Raw genomic sequence first — 12,591 nt, 5'->3', positions numbered from 1 at the left:
ATTAATACAATAGAGTGGTGCATAGACATTATTGAGAATATAATAAGTAAATATATACTCATTTCCGCTTGAAAAAATAAAGCGAATGGTAAAACCTAAAACATATCTGGCCTGAAAGATCTCAAATATGACACACGAGGACTATAATTTCCCTCATATGGGTGAGATGGTCCATCCTCGGCTTTCACATTTTCTTCTGCTCTCTGGAATAATACCTATACAAAAGAGGTTTTGTGTTCTCTAGGATTTTGGAATTCTTTATATGTAAGCATTTTGGAAGGTTCATTTTTTTTACTAATGATACAATTTAATTATTGTAGATCTATAAAATTTCTTTGTTCTTCTGGAAATACTTAGGGTAATTTAGAAATGCTAATAAAAATATTTATTCCATCTTTCTTGTTTTAACTTAAATACATAATGCTGTTCATAGTTTTGTCCCTTCGGCCCTTTCCCTGTCCTTCTGTGTTTAATTTCTTAGGGAAAATGCAGTCAAGTCCTTCCAATCAGACATATGTTGTCTCTTCACTGTATCTTCCACATGTCTTCATCTTTCTTGAGGATATTTCATCCCTTTATCTCTGTTTTATTTTAAGTAACTAATTTTCTCTTAATGTCTAGGACTCTGACATTCATCTTAATGTCTATTTTCTCCAGAAATTCTGCCATTTTTCTCATTTACCTTTTACTCTTAATATACTTTCTTTTTTAATTTTTTTATATTTATTTATTTTTGTGAGACAGAGAGAGACAGAGCACAAGTGGGGCCGAGAGAGTGAGACACAGAATCTGAAGCAAGCTGCAGGCTCTGAGCTGTCAGCACAGAGCCAAATGCGGGGCTCCAACTCACAAACCATGAGATCATGACCTGAGCCGAAGTCGGACACTTAACCAACTGAGCCGCCCAGGGGCCCCAATATACCTTCTTTAAAGGTGTTTGGTCATGGGGCATTTAGGATTTTACTTACCAGAAATAGTAAGTTTTTAGTCTTGTCGAAATCAGTTTATAGCTCTTCAAAAATGTCCACACACTTCGTACCTACAAATCTTGTTTTTCGGGACCGCTGTTTGCCAATCAGGTCCTTTTACATCTATAAAGTCATCACACAGACTACCCATATCTAAAATGTCCATCATTTTTAAATTCTTAGAAGCACATTAGATGTCATAAATTTAATCCTTCTTTCTCAGGAAAAAAATGGCTTTAAAGTACAGAGTTACTTTGAACTTGTGAAATTGAAATTGGATTCCAAAAACATGTTATTTTTTTAATGGTTCACTAAAGTGTCTTTTAGATTTAGGTTCTGTTATCTATAGTCCTAATTATTTTGTTTGCTGTGACAGGTGACTTTTTTTCCAGCATTTTAGTGATTTATTTCTTTTTATACATTATAATCCTCTTTTTAAGTTTATCTTCAGTATGGGATAAATATATATATTATATTATATATTATATATTATATATTATATATTATATATTATATATTATATATTATATATTATATAATTATTTATTTATTTAATATATAATATATATTATATAATTATATAATATATAATATATGTTATATATTATATATGTGTGTGTGTGTTTTAAGAAATGTACTCTTAGCTGTGAAAATCTCTTTCTTGAAAAGTTCTGCAATAGATTTTTCCAGAATTGCACCAGACTACAAGGTCTTAGACCAGTTGTTATTTAATTTCTCAGTTGAGCGGCATCTGCGTGATTCAGTCTGACTCTTGATTTTAGCTCAGGTCACTATCTCATCGTTGGTGAAATCAAGCCCAGTCTCAACCTCTACACTAATAGCATGGAGCCTGCTTGAGATTCTCTCTCTCTCTCTCTCTCTCTCTCTCTCTCTCTCTCTCTCTCTCTCCCACACACACACACACACACACACACACACACACACTCCTCCCTGGCTGCATGTGTGTTCTCTCTCAAAATAAATAAACATTTAAGAAACTTCTCAAATTCCTATAGCACATGAACAATGTAACTAGGGACTCTACACCTGCAGATGATGGGGGCTTAAGTTTTTTTGTTTGTTTTGTGTTGTTTTTTTGGTTTTTTTACAAGCAATTTTTAGTTTTCTTTCCACCCAAAGTTCAAGGAAGAAGACAGCCTATATTATAATATACCTGAACAAGTGGGTGAGGATTTTCAACTTCTTTTCATAAATTCAATAGACTTTGAAGGTTCTTGGTTTATGTAAATTTCTAATTCTAGCCCTACTTTGAGTAGGTTCAAAGTCCTATCTTATTTTACTGTTCACCGTTAAAACTCTAGATTCCTGCTCTGGGATCTTATATACTAATCTTCTCCCTACGCCATCCTTAGCCAGCACTGTATTTATTTGTGCATAAAGCATATAAAAAAAACCCTCCCTTTTTGTGCATATAAGGATTTATTTTTTTTTCTTCTTTTGTTCACTTTGTAGCTACAGCCACATTTCCTTCCAAAGGTTAATAGATCAGATTTCTGCATATTGTCTATTGCTTAACTCTGAAACCATGACCCATTATGTTTCTAGATTGTGTAAAATATTATTTCAGCATTTTGTGGTGGCCTAGAATACTGTCTTGCCAAGCAGTCACATTCTTATTCTACCATACCATAAATTTTCAACTTCTGTTCTTAATGGGAAAATGTAAAGATTAAAGGGTGGGATCACAGGAATCTCCTTGAGATAGAATCATTTCTTCTCATTATTCTCTTTGTTCTATTGTATGCACAAATGATTTGGGCTGCTGTCCACTATGTAGCTACCACTGCCTACTCCAGTCCTTACAGATGTTTTTTTAAAGACTAGATACAAAATGGGACACAGGCTTTTTAACTTCATCTTTTCTTTGGTATAACTGAACACAAACGTATGAATCCTTTCATTTTAATAATTTTTGCATTAATTATTCACAGGGAAACAAACAGAAATAGCAATACAATAGATAGGAGAACTTGATAAAAGTTAATATACCCAAATGTTCTTACAATCATGGTCTTAGACTCTATTTTCTTCCAGAATGTCATTTCTATATTTATTTATGTATGTAGCACTAATAGTCTCCCAATCTTTGTGCATTCTGTGACATTCCCTCTTCTAAAGCCCCACACTTAAATTCATTTAAAATAGAAGTTTATCCCTTGTCTTTGTTGTATAATTTCTTACTTTTGGAATTTCAAAACTGAATCTAAAATTGTATCACATATTAGGAATTATTGTCTCTTGACACTGATTCAACAGTTAATAGGAAGACTGAAATATAAACCAGTTCTCAGGGACATTGCCTGTACTAGCGGAGAGACAGAGAGAGACAGAAAGAGAGAGAGGGAAAGAAAGAAAGAAAGAAAGAAAGAAAGAAAGAAAGAAAGAAAGAAAGAAAGAAAGAAAGAAAGAAAGAAAGAAAAAGAAAAAGAAGAAAAAGAAGAAAAAGAAAAAGAAAAAGAAAAAGAAAAAGAAAAAGAAAAAGAAAAAGAAAAATCCTGCCAGTAAGGTGGTAGGTAAACCATTTCAAAAGACAAGATCACTTTTTGGAGTAGGTTAAAGCCAATACCAGCATTTTTAGGAGAGATAAGTAAACCTATTATAAAATTCTTCCAAAATTCTGACCCACGATATAGTAATCTGCATAGCTCCCTATGATAACATTTCCTGCCATTTCAAAAACTGTCAACAGTTAGTGATTACCTATCGCAGGCATCAAGGTTTTAGTCAATCATATCCCTAGTCAAGAGGCACTTAAGAAGTCCTGGATGACAGTTGGGTAACTGCATTAGAATATTTCTGATCCTACTTTACCTTCATTATAACAGCTTAATTTATTTTCTTTTTTCTTTCTTTTCATTTCTTTTCTTTCTCTTTTTTCACATCCCTGAGGTATACTGCATTCAGAAAAGCCTTTGTCTGGATTTTACTTTACCTTCCTTTTTCCATCCTCAACATACCCATGTCAAACTGAGAATAATTGATATCATATCTTATTAAAGACCATGGTTTTGTCATGTTTTACTTAGTCTCAAACTTCAATCTCCATTATTGTTCACTTTTAGCTACAACCACATTTCCTGACATAGGCTGATTGATATATTGGGTTTCTGTGTATTGCTCTTGCTTGATTCTGAAACTACAGTCTCTTTATTTTAATATCTGGAAGCTGTCACCTGTCACTAGATATCACCATAATTACTTTTAAGTTTATTTATTTATTTTGAGGGGTAGAGGGGGAAGAGAGAGAGAGAATCCCAAGTAGGCTCTGTACTGTCAGTGCGGGGCCTGATGCAGGGCTCGATACCACAAACTGTGAGATCATGACCTGAGTCAAGATCAAGAGTCAGATGCTTAACTGACTGAGCCATCCAGGCACCCCATATCATCATAATTCTTATGTTGATAAAATAAAATATTATATTATTATAAAATAACTAATAACTGAATATATAATAATAACTAAAATGTACTGTGTCCATTATGTGCCAGTAACCATGACAAGTACTTTGGATGCCTTATCTCATTTAACCCTCATATATATTATCCTCACTTTATATGAGGGAGCCAAATTTCAGATAACAAATAATTTAAACAAGGTCATACAGCTAATAATGTAGAAAATATTACTCAATCCCATTGTTGTGAACTCCAAATCTCAATCATATTAATCACTTTTAAACATTTTCTTGTCTGGATTTTCACCATAAGTGATTTTTATTTTTTTTTTAACATTTATTCATTTTTGAGAGACAGAGAGAGACAGTGTGAGTAGGGGGGTGGCAGAGAGAGGGAGACGCAGAATCCGAAGCAGGCTCCAGGTTCTGAGCTGTCAACACAGAGCCCATCCTGGGGCCTGAACTCACGAACCACGAAATCATGACCTGTGCTGAAGTCATCTGACTTCAACTATATTCAACTATATTCAACTATATTCAACTAAATCAGCCACCCAGCACCCCCCCCCCATAAGTGATTTAAAAAAAAAAAAACCCCTAGCCATTAATCCTGACTCAATATTTCATGATCTTGGTTCTGACAGGAGGTTGTGTATCAAATGCCTTATTTTTCCATTAGAGTTACCCTTGGCTTTTTTCAATTTTTATGACCAATAGCGGTCAATGAAATAGCAGGACCAGAATCATCATCTTGATTGCTTTAAAATGACTTCTCTTAGCTCAGCTAGCTACTGTTTCTGGGAATAAATTTAGTGAACCTATGGTATAAGCTTAATTCCATGATTAAAAGTTGTGGATTCCTTGTACCAAAAACAGACACCTGTATTTTCTGTGTGACTTCTTTTAATTTAAAATTTTTATTTTTTTTATTTAAAATTTCTTTCATTTAAATTTTTCCTATGCCATTCTTAATCTGAGGTTCTCACTTGACTCCCAATCCCTGTCATTGGTCGGCATGTACATTGTCCCATTTACCCTTCTCTTTTCCTAATGCATCCAGAACTACCTCCTGCCCTCTCTGTCAAATCAAAGTATCTTTAAGAAGTTTCTTTCATCATTTATGTCAGTGGAGGCTCTACCAATCTTCATACTCCCAGATGGCTAAGAGATACTTTCATATCATTTTAATCATGTGCTTTTCATACCCCAAAGATTTTGACACTCATGAGATTATCTCTCATGCAGAGATTGGCTTAGATAAGAAACTGTTAAAATTACATTATTGCGTTCAACTGTTGTTATAACTGTGGCTGCATCAAGAGTAAAATGATTTGGCTTTCTAGAGTTTATGCATGAAACCAGGTTAGGGAAGAGAAGAGGTACAGTATTTCCCTTTGCAAAATGCTATGATAATAATATGGTCAAAATATGATCAATTCTTTGAGGCATGACTTCACTTCTATTGATTCAGTCATTAAGGCCATGGGTGAATGTGATCCATAGCATTTACCTCTCACTAAAACTCATAAACAGGTTCCAATCTCAGATTTTATGTTCTATGATCTTAAATATGTAAATGGAATGGTTTTTGCTCACAGTTTATGTGATGAAATGACTAACTCAAGTATATAATATTACACAGAAGATCAAAAGTAAAGACACACTTAATTTCCAAATTAACCAAATTACTAAGATAATAGAGAACATCATGCTGCAACACATTTTTTTTGTAAGTTTTGGTAATAAGAGGATAGGAGGATCAAAACACATTCAAAATAATGGATAGGATACTATTCCATAGTCTGCAACACTACTAAATAAGGTAATCAACAAAAAATTGGAAGAGAAAATTAATTTTATATACAGGCATCCTTGTTTTATTATACCTTGCTTTAACTGAAGGTTTGCAGCAAACTTGCATCAAACAAATTTATCAGTACCATCTCTCCAATCGCATTTGCTGACTTAGTGTCTCTTTGTCACTTGCAATATTTCAAACTGGTGATTCTTGCAATATTTCAAACTTTTTCGTCATCATTATTACGTTTGTTGTGCTGATTAGTGATCATCGTTGTTACTATTGTAATTGTTTTGGTGTGCCACAAATCTCACCCATATGAGATGATGCACTGAATCCAAAAATGTTATATATGTTCTGACATCTCCACTGACTGGCTATTTCTCCCCTCTCTTTCCCTCTCCTTGAACTTCTCTATGCCTGAGAAATAGCAGTATTGAAATGAGGCCAATTAATAATGCTACAATGGCCCCTAAGTGGTCAAGTGAAAGAGTCACATGTCTCTCATTTTAAATCCAAAGCTAGAAATGATTAAGCTCAGTGAGGAAAGGATGTTCAAAGCCAAGATAGACTGAAATCTAGGCCCCCTGAGCCAAACACTTAGCCAAGTTGTAAATACAAAGTAAAGGTTCCCGAAGGAAATTAAAAACGCTACTCTAGTAAACACATGAATGCTAAAAAAGTGAAATAGCCTTGTTACTGATATGGAGAAAGTTATAGAGGTCTGGGCAGATCAAACCAGCCACAGCATTCCCTTAAGCCAAAGACTTATCTCCAGAAAGGCCATGGGAGACCTGAGGAAGCTATAGAAGAAAAGTTCGAAGCTAGCAGAGGTTGGTTTTGGAGGCTTATGGAAGGAAGCCATCACAATAATATAAAACTTCAAGTGAGGCATTAAGTGCTGATGTGGAAGCTACAACAAATTTTTCAGAAGCTCTAGCTAAGAAAATTAATGAAGGTGGCTGCATTAAACAACAGATTTTAAATCTAGACAAACACCTCTCTATTGGAAGAAGATGCCATCTAGGACTTTCAGAGCTGAGAAGAGAAGTAAATACTTGGCTTCACAGCTTCAAAGGACAGGCTGACTCTCTTGCTAGAGGCTAATGCAACTGGTGACTTTAAGTTGAAGCCAATGCTCATTGATCATTCCATAAATCGTTCTAAAATCCTTAAAAACTATGCTAAGTCTACTCTGCCTATGCTCCATCAATGGAATAACAAAGCCTGGATGACAGCACATCTGTTCACAACATGGTTTATTGAATATTTTAAGCCTAATGTTGAGACCTACTGATCTGAAAAAACATTCTTACAAAATATTATTGCTAATTGACAATGCACCCTGTCACTCAAGAGCTCTGTTGCAGATGTACAATGAGATTAATGTTATTTTCAAGTCTATTAACACAATATTCTGCAGCCCATGGGTCAAGGAGTCATTTTGACTTTAAAAAAAATACATTTTGTAAGGCTATAGCTGTCATAGATAGTGATTCTTCTGGAAGATCTGGGCAAAGTAAGGTAAAAAACTTCTGGAAAGGATTCACCAATGCCGTTAAGAACATTTGTATTGAATAGGAAGAGGTCAACATGTCAATATTAAAGGAGTTTGGAAGAACTTGATTTCAGTCCTCCTGGATGACTTTGAGGAGTTCAAGACTTCAGTGAAAGTAGTAACCACAGATGTGGTAGAAACAGCAAGATAAGGAGAATTAGAAGCAGAACCTGAAGATGGAACTAAATTGCTATATTCTCATGGTAAAACTTGAACAGGTGAAGACTTGATTCTTATGAATGAGTGAAGAAAGTGATTTCTTGAAATGGAAACTACTCCTGTTTAAGATGCTGTGAAAATTGTAGAAATGACAACAAAGGATTTAGAATATTCCATAAACTTAGTTAACAAAGCAGTGACTGGGTTTGGCAGGAATGACTGCAATTTTGGAAGAAATTCTACTGAAGGTAAAATGCTATCAAACAGTATTGTGTGATTGCTCAGGTCATGATCTCACAGTCCTGAGATCAAGCCCTATGTCGGGCTGTGCATTGGGTGTGAAGCCTGCTTAAGATTCTCTTTCTCCCTCTCTCTCTGTCCCTCCCCCACTTGCATGCACTTTCTCTCAAAAAAAAACCCATAATAGTAATTATAAAAATGTGTACACAATTTTTTACCTTAAAATTGGAGAAATATCTTCTCAATGTAAAATCATATCTAGCATTTCCTGTATCAAGTTCCAATAAAATAGTTTTAAAGACACGAAGAAATTAAGAAATTTAAAAATATACTGAGAGTCATAGCTGGAGGAAATCATAAGAGCAAGAACGGTAGAATAGAATGAAAAAGTACAATCTAATAGCTGACATACTCTTGAATCTAAAATGCAATCTGCCAGAAAAAAAATGAAATACATTTTTCTTCCTTTCTCTGTGTGCACCTCGGTTCAGAGAACAAGCTACATAACAACCAAAAAGCTAGAAAGTAAACCTAAGAATGTAAATTTTGTATAAAAATGATTTGTAAGGTGAGTCATCAATATTGCCCTTTCTATAGACATTGTTAGACTGATATTGCTGGAAAACAACTGAACACGAAGTGTAAAGGGGTGCGGGATGACTGATGTAGAGGGCAGCTGGAGAAAAGGAGAATTACTATTACTAGCTTATTATATCTGGCATTTTTAGTTCACATAAATTAAGCACTCAATATAGGACAAAAACAGGAAGAACCTTGGCAACATTCATGCTAACAACTGTCATTTTTGTATGTCCTTCCAGTTTAGTGTCCTAGAATCAAGAATGAAGGTTAAGAAGAAAAAAAAAAATGAAGGTTAAGGAATAGTCCACTTCAGCTCAGGTAAGCTACACCAGTGAACGCTTGCTAGGTATGAGACATCGGACGGAATGTTGAAATACCACTCTACACTCTAATTCTAGCTGTGATAAGGATTTTTATCTCATTTAAAAATGGAAAATAAGCAAGGCAAATCACGTGTCTATTGGCAAATTCCTGCTCTGGATAAATCTATTTTCAGTAGAGAATAATTAAGCAAAAGGAAAAAAAAATAAAGATTTCATTACTGAAAACTTACTAAAGGGAATACAAAATGGAATGTTTCCTAATGTCTCAAAGGAAGATATTAACTGAGAAAAAACAATTAGCTAAAAAAAAAACAACAACAACTTTTGAAACTCTTTGAAATTCTCAACATGGAGACAACATGAGGTTCTTGAAAGATAATCAAAATCATAGCAAAAGGTCAGCTGGGATTTAAATACGCATATATACAGCAGATGAGTATTTCAAATTGAAAAATGTTTTAAGAAAATTAAATCCCAACTGCAAAATTCACTTTTTAGTAAAGTATGTTACTAGCACAGAAGAAAAGTTGAAATTTTTTTTTTCAAAATTCAAAATGAACAAACAGAAAAATGATTCTTTAAAAAGTAGAAGATAGATACAGGGGACATCTAACAGAAATGAAAAATTAAGCAATTCTGTCTAAAAAAATAAGAAGCCAGAAATAAAAGTGATAGAAAAGTAAAAGCAAAAGCTTCTAAAACATCGGAAATTAGAGACCTGGATCTGTGTATTAAGATGATATTAGATTAGGGGCGCGTGGGTGCCTCAGTTGGTTGAGTGTCTGGCTTAGGCTCAGGTCATGAACTCACAGCTTGTGGGTTCCAGTCCCGTGTTGGGCTCTGTGCTGACAGCTCGGAGCTAGAAGATAGGAGCTAGGATCCAGGATCCAGGGGCTAGGAGCCCAGAGCTCAGAGCCTGGAGCCTGCTTTGGATTCTGTGTCTCCCTCTCTCTCTGCCCCTCCCTCACTCATGCTCTGTCTCTCTCTTTCTGTCAAAAATTAGCATTAATTTTGTTTGTTTGTTTTAAAAGATGATATTAAAGACTGTTAAGAAATAAAAACTAAAAACTTGTGAATTACAAAGATGGAAAAGTCTGCAAGAATCTAACTAGAAAATTCATCTTATTTTTGTGTGTAAAATTACTTTTTATAAGGCCATAGGGGAAGAAATTTGGGGCATAGGAGTTGCTAATCTAAAAACACTACAATTAAGATGTGATCAACCAATAACAACTATTTTATTTGTTTTCAAATAATAAGTGTAATATTTGCTTCCAGGTATGATGGAGTAGTTTGTGGCATACCAATGCTCCTTTTGAGAGCAAATATAATGAGAAAATATACAAATCTTGACAGGCATTGGAGATCTGATGAATCAGCCTGGAATAGAGAGGACAAAATTCCCCACAGAGAATTATGAAAGATGAACTGAGATTCTGTAGCCTTTTTCCTTGGGGTATTTTCTGGCTCTGGCCACAAGGTAACTGTTTGAGAATCTGGATTTTGCCTGGGCAAAACATTTTGCTCACTGTTGGCAAGTAGAGATGGAACAGAGTGTGGTCATTCCTAAGGCTAAAAAGTCTTGAGAGATGACAAAGCAAGGGATGAGAATTTAGTCTAATGAGAAGGAAGGAATGAGCACTGAGCCATCGCTGAGCCTATTTTCCCTTCAATATTTGCTGAAAAGTAGAGATACATGGAGTATGAAGTTAAACAACTAAATAGCATCTGGAAAGCAAAGCAGAAAGTTTAGTAGTCTCATCAGGTTAAGATGAGGATTACAGTCTAGAATCTTCCATGTGAAAAGGCCCTGGTGAAATTAGATGGAATTCCTACCAGTTTTGGCTCATACATGAAGACAAATCAAACAAGATGGTTGTAGGCACTATAACGAGCAGGAGGGGCAGAGTGGTATACAATAGTAAACTGGACATCAACTAACATTTTACTTAAATTGTAAATGCCAAACAACAACAACAACAACAACAACAACAACCCTTTATAGGGGCATTTGTTTTATTTTGTTTTTCCAAAGTGAGGACTTGAATCACCACAAGAGGGAGTCATAGGAGGATGACTTCATTAGGAAAAGGAAAATTCCTGGACTTTTCAGAAATTACTGGACTTGGGAACTGACATTAAACCTTTGTAACCCAAAATGCCATTTTGGTTTGCCATTCCAAGGAAGAGCTAGTGGATTGAATTTATTAATAAAGTTTTGGCTTAGGTCCATCTCATGATAGGGTTAGTGAATTTCTAAGTACATCTGTGGTTATATCCTCACTTCTGGAAGGCAGTATACATATTCAAAAGTACAAGAATCCCCTTACTGGTTCCATGATCTATGAATTAAGAGCTATTAAGATAAGATTGGCTAGGGGAAACCCACTATAATTGCTTCTCCCTGTAAAAAGTTTATAGGAACAGACCAAAGATCCTGAACAGCCAACACAATATTGAGAACAATATCAGAGAACTGACACTACCTGACTTCAAGACTTACTATAAAGCGACAGGAAGAAGTGGCAGTGAAGAAAGTGTGGTAAAAGTGAAAAAAAATCAATAAATAGATTAATGCAACAAAATAAAGAGCCTGGAAATAGACCACAATAAATAAAGACAACTGGTCATTGACAAAAAAGCAAAGACAATACAATGAGCAAAGATAGTCTCCTCAACAAATGGTGCCAGAACAATTGGATGTCCATATGCAAGAAAAAAAAATTGAACACAGATTTTATATCCTTCATAAAAAGTAACCCAAAATGGATCACAGATTCATGTGTGCAAAACTATGAAAGTCACATAGGAGAAAATCTAAATGACTTTGGGTTTGGCAATGACTTTTTAGATATAACACCAAAGGCATGATCCATGAAAGAAAGAACTGATAAGCTGGATTTCACTGAAATTAAAATTTTCTAAAAAATAAAATAGGGGTGCCTGGGCGGCTCAGTCAGTTATGCATTCGACTTCTGTTCAGGTCATGTTCTCACAGTCCATGAGTTCGAGCCCTGCATCGGGCTCTGTGCTGACAGCTTGAAGCCTGGAGCCTGCTTTGATTCTGTGTCTCCCTTTCTCTCTGCCTCTCCCCTGTTTGTGCGCTCTCTCTCTCTCTCTCTCTCTCTCTCCCTCTCTCTCGTTTTCAATCTCAAAAATAAATAAACATTAAAAATATTTTTAAAAATGAAAAATAAAATAAAAACTTCCTGCTCTGGAAAAGATTCTGTCGAGTGAATGAGAAGACAAGCCCGAGACAGAGAAAAAATACTTGTAAAACATGTACCTGATAAAAATACTTGTAAAAACATGTTGCCAAAATCCACAACACTGACAACCAATGCTGCAAGAGTTGAAGAGCAACAGCAAATCTCTTTCATTACTGGTGGGAATCCAAACTGGTTTACCCACTCTGAAAGGCAGGTTAGTGCATTTTTACAAAGTAAACATAGTTTTATCATATGATCTAGCAATCGTACTCCATGGTATTTACCCAAAGGAGTTTAACATGTCCACACAAAATCGGCATGTGGCATTTACACTAACT

Source organism: Prionailurus bengalensis, chromosome B3, assembly GCF_016509475.1.
Source record: "Prionailurus bengalensis isolate Pbe53 chromosome B3, Fcat_Pben_1.1_paternal_pri, whole genome shotgun sequence".
Lineage (NCBI taxonomy): Eukaryota > Metazoa > Chordata > Mammalia > Carnivora > Felidae > Prionailurus > Prionailurus bengalensis.
The sequence above is the reverse complement of the archived record's forward strand: the minus strand, read 5'-3'. Positions refer to the sequence as shown.